Source organism: Triticum dicoccoides, chromosome 6B (genome assembly GCF_002162155.2).
Source record: "Triticum dicoccoides isolate Atlit2015 ecotype Zavitan chromosome 6B, WEW_v2.0, whole genome shotgun sequence".
NCBI lineage: Eukaryota > Viridiplantae > Streptophyta > Magnoliopsida > Poales > Poaceae > Triticum > Triticum dicoccoides.
The window spans coordinates 446,973,968-446,986,937 of NC_041391.1; positions in this window are offsets into that span (position 1 = coordinate 446,973,968).

A 12,970-nucleotide genomic window follows, 5' to 3' on the forward strand; every position below is an offset into this window, starting at 1 on the left:
CACATCCGGGACTCTGAACAAACTTCGGTACATCAAAACTTATAAACTCATAATAAAACTGTCATCGTAACGTTAAGCGTGCGGACCCTATGGGTTCAAGAACTATGTAGACATGACCTAGAACTATTCTCGGTCAATAACCAATAGCGGAACCTGGATGCCCATATTGGTTCCTACATATTCTATGAAGATCTTTATCGGTCAAACCGCATAACAACGTACGTTGTTCCCTTTGTCATCGGTATGTTACTTGCCCGAGATTTGATCGTCGATATCCAATACCTAGTTCAATCTCGTTACCGGCAAGTCTCTTTACTCGTTACGTAATGCATCATCCCGTAACCAACTCATTGGTCACATTGCTTGCAAGGCTTATAGTGATGTGCATTACCGAGAGGGCCCAGAGATACCTCTCCGATAATCGGAGTGACAAAACCTAATCTCGAAATACGCCAACTCAACATGTACCTTCGGAGACACCTGTAGTACTCCTTTATAATCACCCAGTTATGTTGTGACGTTTGGTAGTACCCAAAGTGTTCCTCCGGTAAACGGGAGTTGCATAATCTCATAGTTACAGGAACATGTATAAGTCATGAAGAAAGCAATAGCAATATACTAAACGATCAAGTGCTAGGCTAACGGAATGGGTCATGTCAATCACATCATTCTCCTAATGATGTGATCCCGTTAATCAAATGACAACACATGTCTATGGTTAGGAAACATAACCATCTTTGATTAATGAGCTAGTCAAGTAGAGGCATACTAGTGACTATATGTTTGTCTATGTATTCACACATGTATCATGTTTTCGGTTAATACAATTCTAGCATGAATAATAAACATTTATCATGATATGAGGAAATAAATAATAACTTTATTATTGCCTCTAGGGCATATTTCCTTCACAAAGATGTTCCCAACTTCTATACCCCCGATGACAAGCAAAGTAATTGTTTCATACTTAAATAATCTCAAACTTTTTCAACCTTCACGCAATACATGAGCGTGAGCCATGGATATAGCACTATGGGTGGAATAGAATATGATGATGGGGATTGTGTGGAGAAGACAAAAAAGGAGAAAGTCTCACGTTGACGAGGCTAATCAACGGGCTATGGAGATGCCCATCAATTGATCTCAATAGGAGGAGTAGGGATTGCCATGCAACGGATGAACTAGAGCTATGAATGCTCAACAAAAGAAAACTAGTGGGTGTGCATCCAACTTTCTTGCTCATGAAGACCTAGGGCATTTGAGGAAGCCCATCGTAGGAATATACAAGCCAGGTTCTATAATGAAAAATTCCCACTAGTATATGAAAGTGATAACACATGAGACTCTCTACATGAAAAGCATGGTGCTACTTTGAAGCACAATATATGAGACTCACTACATGAAGAACAAGGTGCTACTTTGAAGCACAGGTGTGGAAAAAAGATATAGTAGCATTGCCCTTTTCTTTTCTTTTTTTGGGCCCTTTTTTTATTTTGGACTTTTTTTGGGCAATGCTCTAATAATGATGATCATCACACTTCTATTGATTACAACATAAGGATTACAACTCGAAACTTAGAACAAGATATGACTCTATATGAATGCCTCCGGCGGTGTACCGGGATGGTGCAATGAATCAAGAGTGACATGTATGAAAAATAATGCATGGTGGCTTTGCCACAAATACGATGTCAACTACATGATCATGCAATGGCAATATGACAAAAGTAATGTATGTCATGATGATGATGGAAGTTGCATGGCAATATATCTCGGAATGGCTATGGAAATGCCATAATAGGTAGGTATGGTGGCTGTTTTGAGGAAGATATAAGGAGGTTTATGTGTGACAGAGCGTATCGTATCATGGGGTTTGGATGCACCGGCGAAGTTTGCACCAACTCTCAAGGTGAGAAAGGGCAATGCACGGTACCGAAGAGGCTAGCAATGGGGAAAGGTGAGAGTGCGTATAATCCATGGACTCAATATTAGTCAAAAGAACTCATATACTTATTGCAAAAATTTAGAAGTCATCAAAAATTCAAGTACTATCACTCGTCCTAGGGGGATAGATTGGTAGGAAAAGACCATCGCATGCTCCTAGGGGGATAGATTGGTAGGAAAAGACCATCGCTCGTCCCCGACCGCCACTCATAAGGATGCACAAGCCAGGTACACTTCATGTTTCAAATTTGTTACATAACTTTAACCATATGTGCATGCTACGGGATTTGCAAACTTCAACACAAGTATTTCTCAAATTCATAATCACCCAACTAGCACGACTATGATATTATCACCTCCATATCTGAAAACAATTATCAAGCATGAAACTTATCTTAGTATTCAATTCACTCAAAAGAAATTTTCACATATCTTGAACACCAAGTATATTAACATTGAGCAAATTACCATGCTATTAAAGACTCTCAAAATAATCTAAGTGAAGCATGAGAGATCAAATAGTTTCTTTAAAACAAATCCACCACCGTGCTCTAAAATATCTAAGTGAAGTACTAGAGCAAAAATTATCACACTCAAAAGATATAAGTGAAGCACTATGAGCAAAACTATCAAGCTCAAAAGATATAAGTGAAGCACATAGAGTATTCTAGCAAATTCCAATTCATGTATGTCTCTCTCTCAATAAAGAATTCAGATCTTGGTACATTATTCAAACAGCAAGAAAAGCTAGAGAAAACTACAATGCAAGGATAGCAAAACTCATGTGAAGAAGCAAAAACTTAGGCTCAACCGATACTAACCGATAGGTGTTGAAGAAGAAAGGTGGGATGCCTACCGGGGCATCCCCAAGTTTAGATGCTTGAGACTTCTTGAAATATTATCTTGGGGTGCCTTGGGCATCCCCAAGCTTGAACTTTTGTGTCTCCTTAATTCCTCTCATATCATGGTTTCTCTTCTTTTTATCAAAAGCTTCATTCACAACAAACTCAACAAGAACTCGTGAGATAGGTTAGTATAAACCAATGCAAAACCTTATCATATTATACTGTAACAAATCACTTAAATTATTATTCAACATTGAATACTAAATGCCTCTGCATATTTAATACTCCTATCACCAAATAGAATCATTAAACAAGCAAACATATGCAAACAATGTAACCATAACAGCAATCTGCCAAAATAGTACAGTCTGTAAAGAATGCAAGAGTATCAATACTTTCCTGACCCCAAAAATTAGGAACTAAAATTCCCACTGTAATAAATTTATCAGAGCTCAATATGCAAAAATATTCAACGTTAGACCATGATATGACTTTTCTAGGGAATTTTTGCAACAGCGGTAAACTTTCTGTTTTCAAACAGCAACATGCAAACTAGCAAAATAAGCATGGCAAAGGCTATCCTTGACTTTTTTATTGAAACTAAAAAGGCAAAACACTAATATAACTAACAGAAAGCAAAAACTAACAAAATAAATTGACGCTCCAAGCAAAACACATATCATGTGGTTAATAAAAATATAGCTCCAAGTAAAGTTACCGATGAACGAAGACGAAAGAGGGGATGCCTTCCGGAGCATCCCCAAGCTTAGTTGCTTAGTTGTCCTTGAATATTACCTTGGGGTGCCTTGGGCATCCCCAAGCTTAGGCTCTTGCCACTCCTTATTCCATAGTCCATCGCATCTTTACCCAAAACTTGAAAACTTCAACCACACAAAACTCAAAACAAAACTCGTAAGCTCCGTTAGTATAAGAAAATAAAATCACCACTTAGGTACTGTAATGAACTCATTCTAAATTCATATTGGTGTAATATATACTGTAATCCAACTTCTCTATGGTTCATACCACTTAATACTAGCCATAGATGCATCAAAATAAGCAAACAATACATAGAAAACAGAATCTGTCAAAAACAGAACAGTCTGTAATGATCTGTATAAAACGTATACTTCTGGAACCCCAAAAAATATGAAATAAATTTCTGGACCTGAGTAATTTGTCTATTAATCATATTCAAAAAGAATCAACCTAAAAGCACTCTCCAGCAAAAAATGGTAGCTAATCTCGTGAGCGCTAAAGTTTCTGTTTTTCACAGCAAGATCACATAAACTTCACCCAAGTCTTCCCAAAGGTTCTACTTGGCAGTTTATTGAAACAAAAGCTATAAAACATGATTACTACAGTAGCATAATCATGTGGACACACAAAAACAGTAAGCATAAATATTGGGTTGTCTCCCAACAAGCGCTTTTCTTTAATGCATTTTAGCTAGGCATGATGATGACAATGATGCTCACATAAAAGATAAGAATTAAAACATAACGGGAGCATCATGAAGCATATGACTAGCACTTTTAAGTATAACCCACTTCCTATGCATAGGGATTTTGTGAGCAAACAACTTATGGGAACAATAATCAACAAGCATAGGAAGGTAAAACAAGCATAGCTTCAAAAATTTAAGCACATAGAGAGGAAACTTGACATTACTGCAATTCCTACAAGCATAGGTTCCTCTCTCATAATAATTTTCAGTAGCATCATGAATGAATTCAACAATATAACCAGCACCTAAAGCATTCTTTTCATGATCTACTAGCATAGAAATTTTACTACTCTCCACATAAGCAAACTTCTTCTTTATGGCATACGTATCATCACAATAATCATCATACATAGGAGGCATGCTTTCATCATGGTAAATTTGCTCATCAAAGCTTGGGGGACAAAAAATATCATCTTCATCAAACATAGCTTCCCCAAGCTTGTGGCTTTGCATATCATTAGCATCATGGACATTCAAGGAATTCATACTAACAACATTGCAATCATGCTCATCATATAAAAACATTCTATAGATTTCTTCTTCTAGTACTTGAGCACAATTATCCTTTCCATCATACTCACGAAAGATATTAAAAAGGTGAAGCGTATGAGACAAACTCAACTCCATTTATTTTTTAATTTTCTTTTATAAACTAGACTAGTGCTAAAACAAGAAACAAAAAGATTCAATTGCAAGATCTAAAGATATACCTTCAAGCGCTAACCTCCCCGGCAACGGCGCCAGAAAAGAGCTTGATGTCTACTACACAACCTTCTTCTTGTAGACGTTGTTGGGCCTGCAAGTGCACAGGTTTGTAGGACAGTAGCAAATTTCCCTCAAGTGGATGACCTAAGGTTTATCAATCCGTAGGAGGCGTAGGATGAAGATGGTCTCTCTCAAACAACCCTGCAACCAAATAACAAAGAGTCTCTTGTGTCCCCAACACCCCCAATACAATGGTAAATTGTATAGGTGCACTAGTTCGGCGAAGAGATGAAGATACAAGTGCAAAATAGATAGTAGATATGGGTTTTTGTAATCTGAGATAATAAAAACAGCAAGGTAACGAGCGGTAAAAGTGAGCGTAAACGATATTGCAATGATAGGAAACAAGGCCTAGGGTTCATACTTTCACTAGTGCAAGTTCTCTCAACAATAATAACATAGATAGAACATATGACAAGCCCTCAACATGAAACAAAGAGTCACTCCAAAGCCACTAATAGCGGAGAACAAACGTAGAGATTATGGTCGGGTATGAAACCACCACAAAGCTATTCTTTCAGATCGATCTATAAAAGAGTTCGTACTAGAATAACACCTTAAGATACAAATCAACCAAAACCCTAATGTCACCTAGATACTCCATTGTCACCTCAAGTATCCGTGGGCATGATTATACGATATGCATCACACAATCTCAGATTCATCCAACCAACATAAAATTACTTCAAAGAGTGCCCCAAAGCTACTACCGGAGAGTCAAGAACGTGTGCCAACCCCTATGCATAGGTTCCCAAGTGTCACGAAACCCGCAAGTTGATCACCAAAACATACATCAAGTGGATCAATAGAATAACCCATTGTCACCACGGTTATCCCACGCAAGACATACATCAAGTGTTCATAAAAGACTCAATCCGATAAGATAACTTCAAAAGGGGAAACTCAATTCATCACAAGAGAGTAGAGGGGGAGAAACATCATAAGATCCAACTACAATAGCAAAGCTCGGGATACATCAAGATCATGCCATAGAAGAACACGAGAGAAAACACGAGAAAGAGAGATCAAACACATAGCTACTGGTACATACCCTCAGCCCCGAGGGTGAACTACTCCCTCCTCGTCATGGATAGCGCCGGGATGATGAAGATGGCCTCCGGTGATGGGATCCCCCTCCAGTAGGGTGCCAGAACAAGGTCCCGATTGGTTTTTCGTGGCTACAGAGGCTTGCAGTGGCGGAACTCCCTATCTATCTTCTGTTCTGGAAGTTTTAGGGTAAGTAGGTATATATGGGTGCAGGGAGAACGCCGGTGGAGCTACGGGGGCCCCACGAGGCAGGGGGCGCGCCCAGGGGGGAGGGCGCACCCCCCACCCTTGTGAGCACCTCCCATATCTTCTGACGTGGGGTCCAAGTCCATCAGGTGGGTTTCCTTCCAAAAATAACTTCTCAAGTTGATTTCGTTCCGTTTTGACTCCGTCTGATATTCCTTTTCCTCGAAACACTGAAATAGGCATAAAACAGCAAATCTGGGTTGGGCCTCCGGTTAATAGGTTAGTCCCAAAAATAATATAAAAGTGGATAATAAAGCCCAATATTGCCTAAAATAGTAGATAAAGTAGCATGGAGCAATCAAAAATTATAGATACGTTGGAGACGTATCAGGCCACCGGCCTCCACACTCCATACTAGCATGAGCAGAAGAACCGACACATCGCGCTGGTCCTCTCCACCCCTTGGGTTCGTCGCCTCGCTGCCCCAACTCGTCGCCATCATCCCATCTTTGTCCTCGGTGCCCGGAGCTACTCGTCGCTGATTTGCTGCGACCAAGTCATCCCCAGCCTCGCCGTCCCCTACTCTGCGACCGTTGTGAGCCCCCGCACCTTTCCCCCTTATACTTGCCTTCTCTTTCGTCTTCTAGGGCGTAGCTCCGCCATGACCGCAAGCTCCCTGCCTCTGGCCATGTTGTCGTCGTGGACAGCGCATGACTTGGGCCAAATCGAGCACACCGTAGACGCCACCTAGTTGCTTTGCTTGCTCGAATTTGAGCCGTAGCACCACACTCGCGCACATCCGAGCTCCTCCCCCCGCTCTGCTTGTCGCTGCTATTGCCACCAGCCACCTCCGGCCAACCCGCCACTGCTAGCGCTGCCGATGCCCTATGCATGTGCCGCCCACACCTTGCCTCCCTCACGTGTGTGTGCTGTTGCTACTGCCTCGCGCCCGGCCCAGTCCTCCTTCCACTGCCCATGATGTCTGCCCGCGCGCCTCGCCGCACCTGCCGGAGACCTCCCTTGCCCGCACGCCTCCCCCCATGCTCACCCCCTGCACATGTGGTCGCGCCCCCAGTCGCCTCCCTGCTCGCGCGCGACGCCGCAGGGCGCCGGTGCTCATCCCGCGCGTGCCGACAACAGCGCCGGCCGCGCCCATCGCCCCCCGTGGCACGCACTGCCAGTCCGTGCGGCCCCTCGTCGGTCGCGCCTTCCGCTGCCACTCCGAACACCCCTCCACCGCCTCCCTGGCTCCGGCCGTCGGTGCCTGCTGTGCCGTGCGTGTCGGCCGGGGGGAATCCCAGCCGAGGCCATGGCCTCGCCCTCGATGGGCGCTCGCGCCTGGTAACCACTCACCCGGGCACCCGTTTGGCCCTATGGGCCACTGCCCAGTGGGGCCCCCACGCCCTTGTTTAAAAAAAAGGGAATTATAAAAAAGAGAGAATAAAAAATAATAATTAATTAATTACTTATCTAAATTAATTAACTTAATTAATCCTGATTAGACTAACCTAATCACTAATTAAACTAATTGATCTGTTTTAGTTAATCACAGTCAATGACAGACGGGCCCCACTTCCCTGTTTGACCAGTCAACGGTCAACGCTGACTGCTGGCGTCACGCTGACATCATGATGACGCAATAAACATTTTTGAATTAAATTAATTCTGTTATTTCTAAATATGATTTAAAACTTTAAAAATTAATATAAAATAAACCGTAGGTCTGTTGAAAAAACTTTGTACATGAAAGTTGCTCAAATCGACGAGACGTATCCGAATACGCAACCCGTTTGTCCACCACAAATCCCTATCATAGTGAACACGCAACTTTTCCCTTCCGGTTCATCTATCCAAAAACGCGAAACTCCGGGGATACTTTCCCGGATGTTTCCCCCCTTCACCGGTATCACCTCCTACTGCGTTAGGGCACACCTGGCACCGTTACTTGTTATGTCATGCATCGTTATGCATCTATTTGCATTGTATTCATTGTTTCTTCCCCCTCTTCTCTCCGATAGACTACGAGACCGATGCTGCTGCTGCCTAGTTCGACTACGGAATTGACGACCCCTCCTTCTTGCTAGAGCAACCAGGCAAGCCCTCCCCCCTTGATCACCAGATATCGCCTATTCTTCTCTCTACTGCTTGCATTAGAGTAGTATAGCATGTTACTGTTTCGATTGATCCTATTCTGTTGCATAGCCTGTCATTGTTGCTACAGTTGTTGATACCTTACCCGCAATCCTAAATGCTTAGTATAGGATGTTAGTTTATCATCATTGGACCTACATTCTTGTCAGTCTGCCTTGCTATACTATCGGGCCGTGATCACTCGAGAGGTGATCACAGGTATATACAATACATACCTACATACTATACAGATGGTGTCTAAAGTCGGGTTGGCTCGTTGAGTACCCGCAAGTGATTCCAATGTGGGGGCTGAAAGGACAGGTGGCTCCATCCCGATAGAGGTGGGCCTGGGTTCCCGACGGCCCCCAACTGTTACTATGTGGCGGAGCGACATGGCAGGTTGAGACCACCTAGGAGAGAGGTGGGCCTGGCCCTGGTCGGCGTCCGCGGTTACTTCAAAATAACATGCTTAACGAGATCTTGGTATTTGATCTGAGTCTGGCCACTGGCCTATACGCACTAACCAACTACACGGAAAAGATATGGGCACTCGACGTCATGGTATCAGCCGAAGCCTTCATGACGTCAGCGACTGAGCGGCGTGCGCCGGATTGGATCGTAAGCCTGCTCTTGTATTAAGGGGGCTAGGTCTGCTTCCGGCCGCCCTCGCAACATGCAGGTATGCAATGGGCGATGGGCCCAGACCCCTGCACGCATAGGATTTAGACCGACATGCTGACCTCTCTGTTGTGCCTAGGTGGGGCTGCGACGTGTTGATCTTCCGAGGCCGGGCATGACCCAGGAAAGTGTGTCCGGCCAAATGGGATCGAGCGTGTTGGGTTATGTGATGCACCCCTGCAGGGAAGTTTATCTATTCGAATAGCCATGTCCCTCGGTAAAAGGACGATCCGGAGTTGTACCTTGACCTTATGACAACTAGAACCAGATACTTAATAAAACACACCCAGACAAGTTCCAGAGACAACCCGGTGATCGCTTTTCCACGGGGCGACGAGGGGAGGATCGCCGGGTAGGATTATGCTATGCGATGCTACTTGGAGAACTTCAATCTACTCTCTTCTACATGCTGCAAGACGGAGGCTACCATAAGCGTAGTCTTCGACATGACTAGCTATCCCCCTCTTATTCTGGCATTCTGCAGTTCAGTCCATCGATATTGTCTCTTTACACATATACCCATGCATATGTAGTGTAGATCCTTGCTTGCGAGTACTTTGGATGAGTACTCACGGTTGCTTTGCTCCCTCTTTCCCCCCTTTTTCCTCTTCTTCCCCGATGCCGCAACCAGACGTTGGAGCCCAGGATCCAGACGCCACCGTCGACGACGACTCCTACTACACTAGAGGTGCCTACTACTACGTGCAGGCCGCTGACGACGACCAGGAGTAGTTTAGGAGGATCCCAAGCAGGAGGCCTGCGCCTCTTTCAATCTGTATCCCAGTTTGTGCTAGCCATCTTATGGCAACTTGTTTAACTTATATCTGTACTCAGATATTGTTGCTTCCGTTGACTCGTTTATGCTCGAGCACTTGTATTCGAGCCCTCGAGGCCCCTGGCTTCTAATATGATGCTTGTATGACTTATTTTACTTTTAGAGTTGTGTTGTGATATCTTCCCGTGAGTCCCTGATCTTGATCGTACACGTTTGCGTGCATGATTAGTGTACGATTGAATCAGGGGCGTCACAGAAAGAGAGGCGAATGGAAAAGAGAAGGCGAATAAAACGGCAAGGGTGAAGTGGGGGAGAGGAAAACGAGAGGCAAATGGCAAATAATGTAATGCGAGGGAGATGAGTTTGTGATGGGTACTTGGTATGTCTTGACTTGAGCGAAGACCTCCCCGGTAACGGCGCCAGAAATCCTTCTTGCTACCTCTTGAGCACTACGTTGGTTTTCCCTTGAAGAGGAAAGGGTGATGCAGCAAAGTAGCGTAAGTATTTCCCTCAGTTTTTGAGAACGAAGGTATCAATTCAGTAGGAGGCTCCAAACAAGTCCCTCGTACCTACACAAACAAACAAGAACCTCGCAACCAAAGCGATAAATGGGTTGTCAATCCCTTCACGGTAACTTGCAAAAGTGAGATCTGATAGAGATAATAAGATAAGATAAATATTTTTGGTATTTTTATGATTTAGATTGGAAAGTAAAGATGCAAATAAAAGTAGATCGGAAACTTATATGATAAAAGATAGACCCAGGGGCCATAGGTTTCACTAGTGGCTTCTCTCAAGATAGCATAAGTATTACAGTGAGTGAACAAATTATTGTCGATCAATTGATAGAAAAGTGCATAGTTATGAGAATATCTAGGCATGATCATGTATATAGGCATCACGTCTGTGACAAGTAGACCGAAACGATTCTGCATCTACTACTATTACTCCACACATTGACCGACTCCTGCTTGCATCTAGAGTATTAAGTTCATAAGAACAGAGTAACGCATTAAGAAAGATGACATGATGTAGAGGGATAAACTCAAGCAATACGATATAAACCCCATCTTTTTATCCTCGATGGCAACAATACAATAAGTGCCTTGCTGCCCCTGCTGTCACTGGGAAAGGATACCGCAAGATTGAACCCAAAGCTAAGTACTTCTCCATTGCAAGAAAGATCAATCTAGTAGGCCAAACCAAACTGATAATTCAAAGAGACTTGCAAAGATAACCAATCATACATAAAAGAATTCAGAGGAGATTCAAATATTTCTCATAGATAAACTTGATCATAAACCCACAATTCATCTGATCTCAACAAACACACCGCAAAAAGAGTTACATCGAATAGATCTCCAAGAAGATCGAGGAGAACTTTGTATTGAGATTCAAAGAGAGAGAAGAAGCCATCTAGCTAATAATTATGGACCCGAAGGTTTATGGTAAACTACTCACAACTCATCGGAGAGGCTATGGTGTTGATGTAGAAGCCCTCCATGGTCGATTCCCCCTCCAACGGAGCGCCGACGAAGACTCCAAGATGGGATCTCGCGGATACAGAAGGTTGCGGCGGTGGAAATAGTTTTTCGTGGTGCTCCTCGATGTTTTCAGGTTATGGAGGTATATATAGGCAAATGAGGTAGGCCAGGGGAGTAACGAGGGGCCCATGAGGGTGGGGGCGCGCCCACCCCCTAGGGTGCGCCCTCCTGCCTCGTGGGCGCCTCGGCTGCTTCTTGACGTCCACTCCAAGTTTCCTGGATTGCATTTGTTCCAAAAAGATCGCTCCCGAAGGTTTCATTCCGTTTGGACTCCATTTGATATTCCTTTTCTTCGAAACACTGAAATAGGCACACAAAAACCGCAATTCTGGCTGGGCCTCCGGTTAGTAGGTTATTCCCAAAAATGATATAAAAGTGTAAAGTAAAGCCCATAAACATCCAAAACGGGTAATATAATAGCATTGAGCAATCAAAAATTATAGATACGTTGGAGACATATCAATTGCAGGGGTTGTTATTGATTGCAACAAAGGCAATGTCACTTTTCATGTTATTGGTAATGAGCATACGGTGCACTTTCCGAAGACAACCTCAAGTTCATAGTATCAACTCTATTAGAAAAAATTCAACTATTACTATTGGAGGTTTTGAATTCCCTCTTCCTACTGTCAAAAAGAAATATGATATTCTTATTGTTGGGGACATGCATATCCCCGTTGAGGTAACTTAGTGTTATTCAAAAATTCTCCGGTTTCATGTTATTCGAAAGTGGTTTATTAACAAGACTTGATCAACCTTGTTAGTGAATTCCTTTTGATGAGGATGAGATGGATGAAGTTAGAAGGCACAACCTTCTGTAACCTTCTTTTACTTTCTGTTATTTAGTTTAAATAAAGCAAAAATAGTATTTTCTGTCTATTTTCTGAATTATTCATGCAATAAAAAAATACCCCGAAAATAAAAGTTCTCCAAATGCCCTGAAAATTTAGTATGGTTTTTTGTAGAATATTTGAGAATTTCTGGCACTTAGAACACATCAGGGGGCCACACCAGTGAGCCATGAGGGTGGAGGGTGCGCCCCCTGCCTCGTGGGCCCCATGTGGCCCCCACTGGTATCGTAAGGTGCTATACAAATGGTTTTTAACCCCTTTCCGCGACGACATTTGAAACCGTCGCCTAGTGAGTGTGGGCGATAGGGGGGTCCTTCCCACACGACCCAGAAACCGTCGGGGATGGGCGAGCGGCTACTGACGATCCCCATAGAACAAACGTATGAGAAGTCGTACCAGTCCCACACGTTACATCTCGATGTTACGTTTCTGATCAGAGAGACATCCAAAACGATTAGGCCGCTATAGTCGTGTGAAAAAGGTGGACACCAACATTTAATCCGCCGATATGTTTGTGATAGGTACGTTATCGCACACGGTTCAAGAATGTAAAATGTGTGCGGTGCCTCTACTAACGCCAACGTGTATATTTTCATAACTGTGTGCGATTGATATTCCTATCACACACTCACACTGGTTTGAAACATTTGCCATATTACCATGAATCGCACACGCATATGAGATGAAACCGTGTGTGT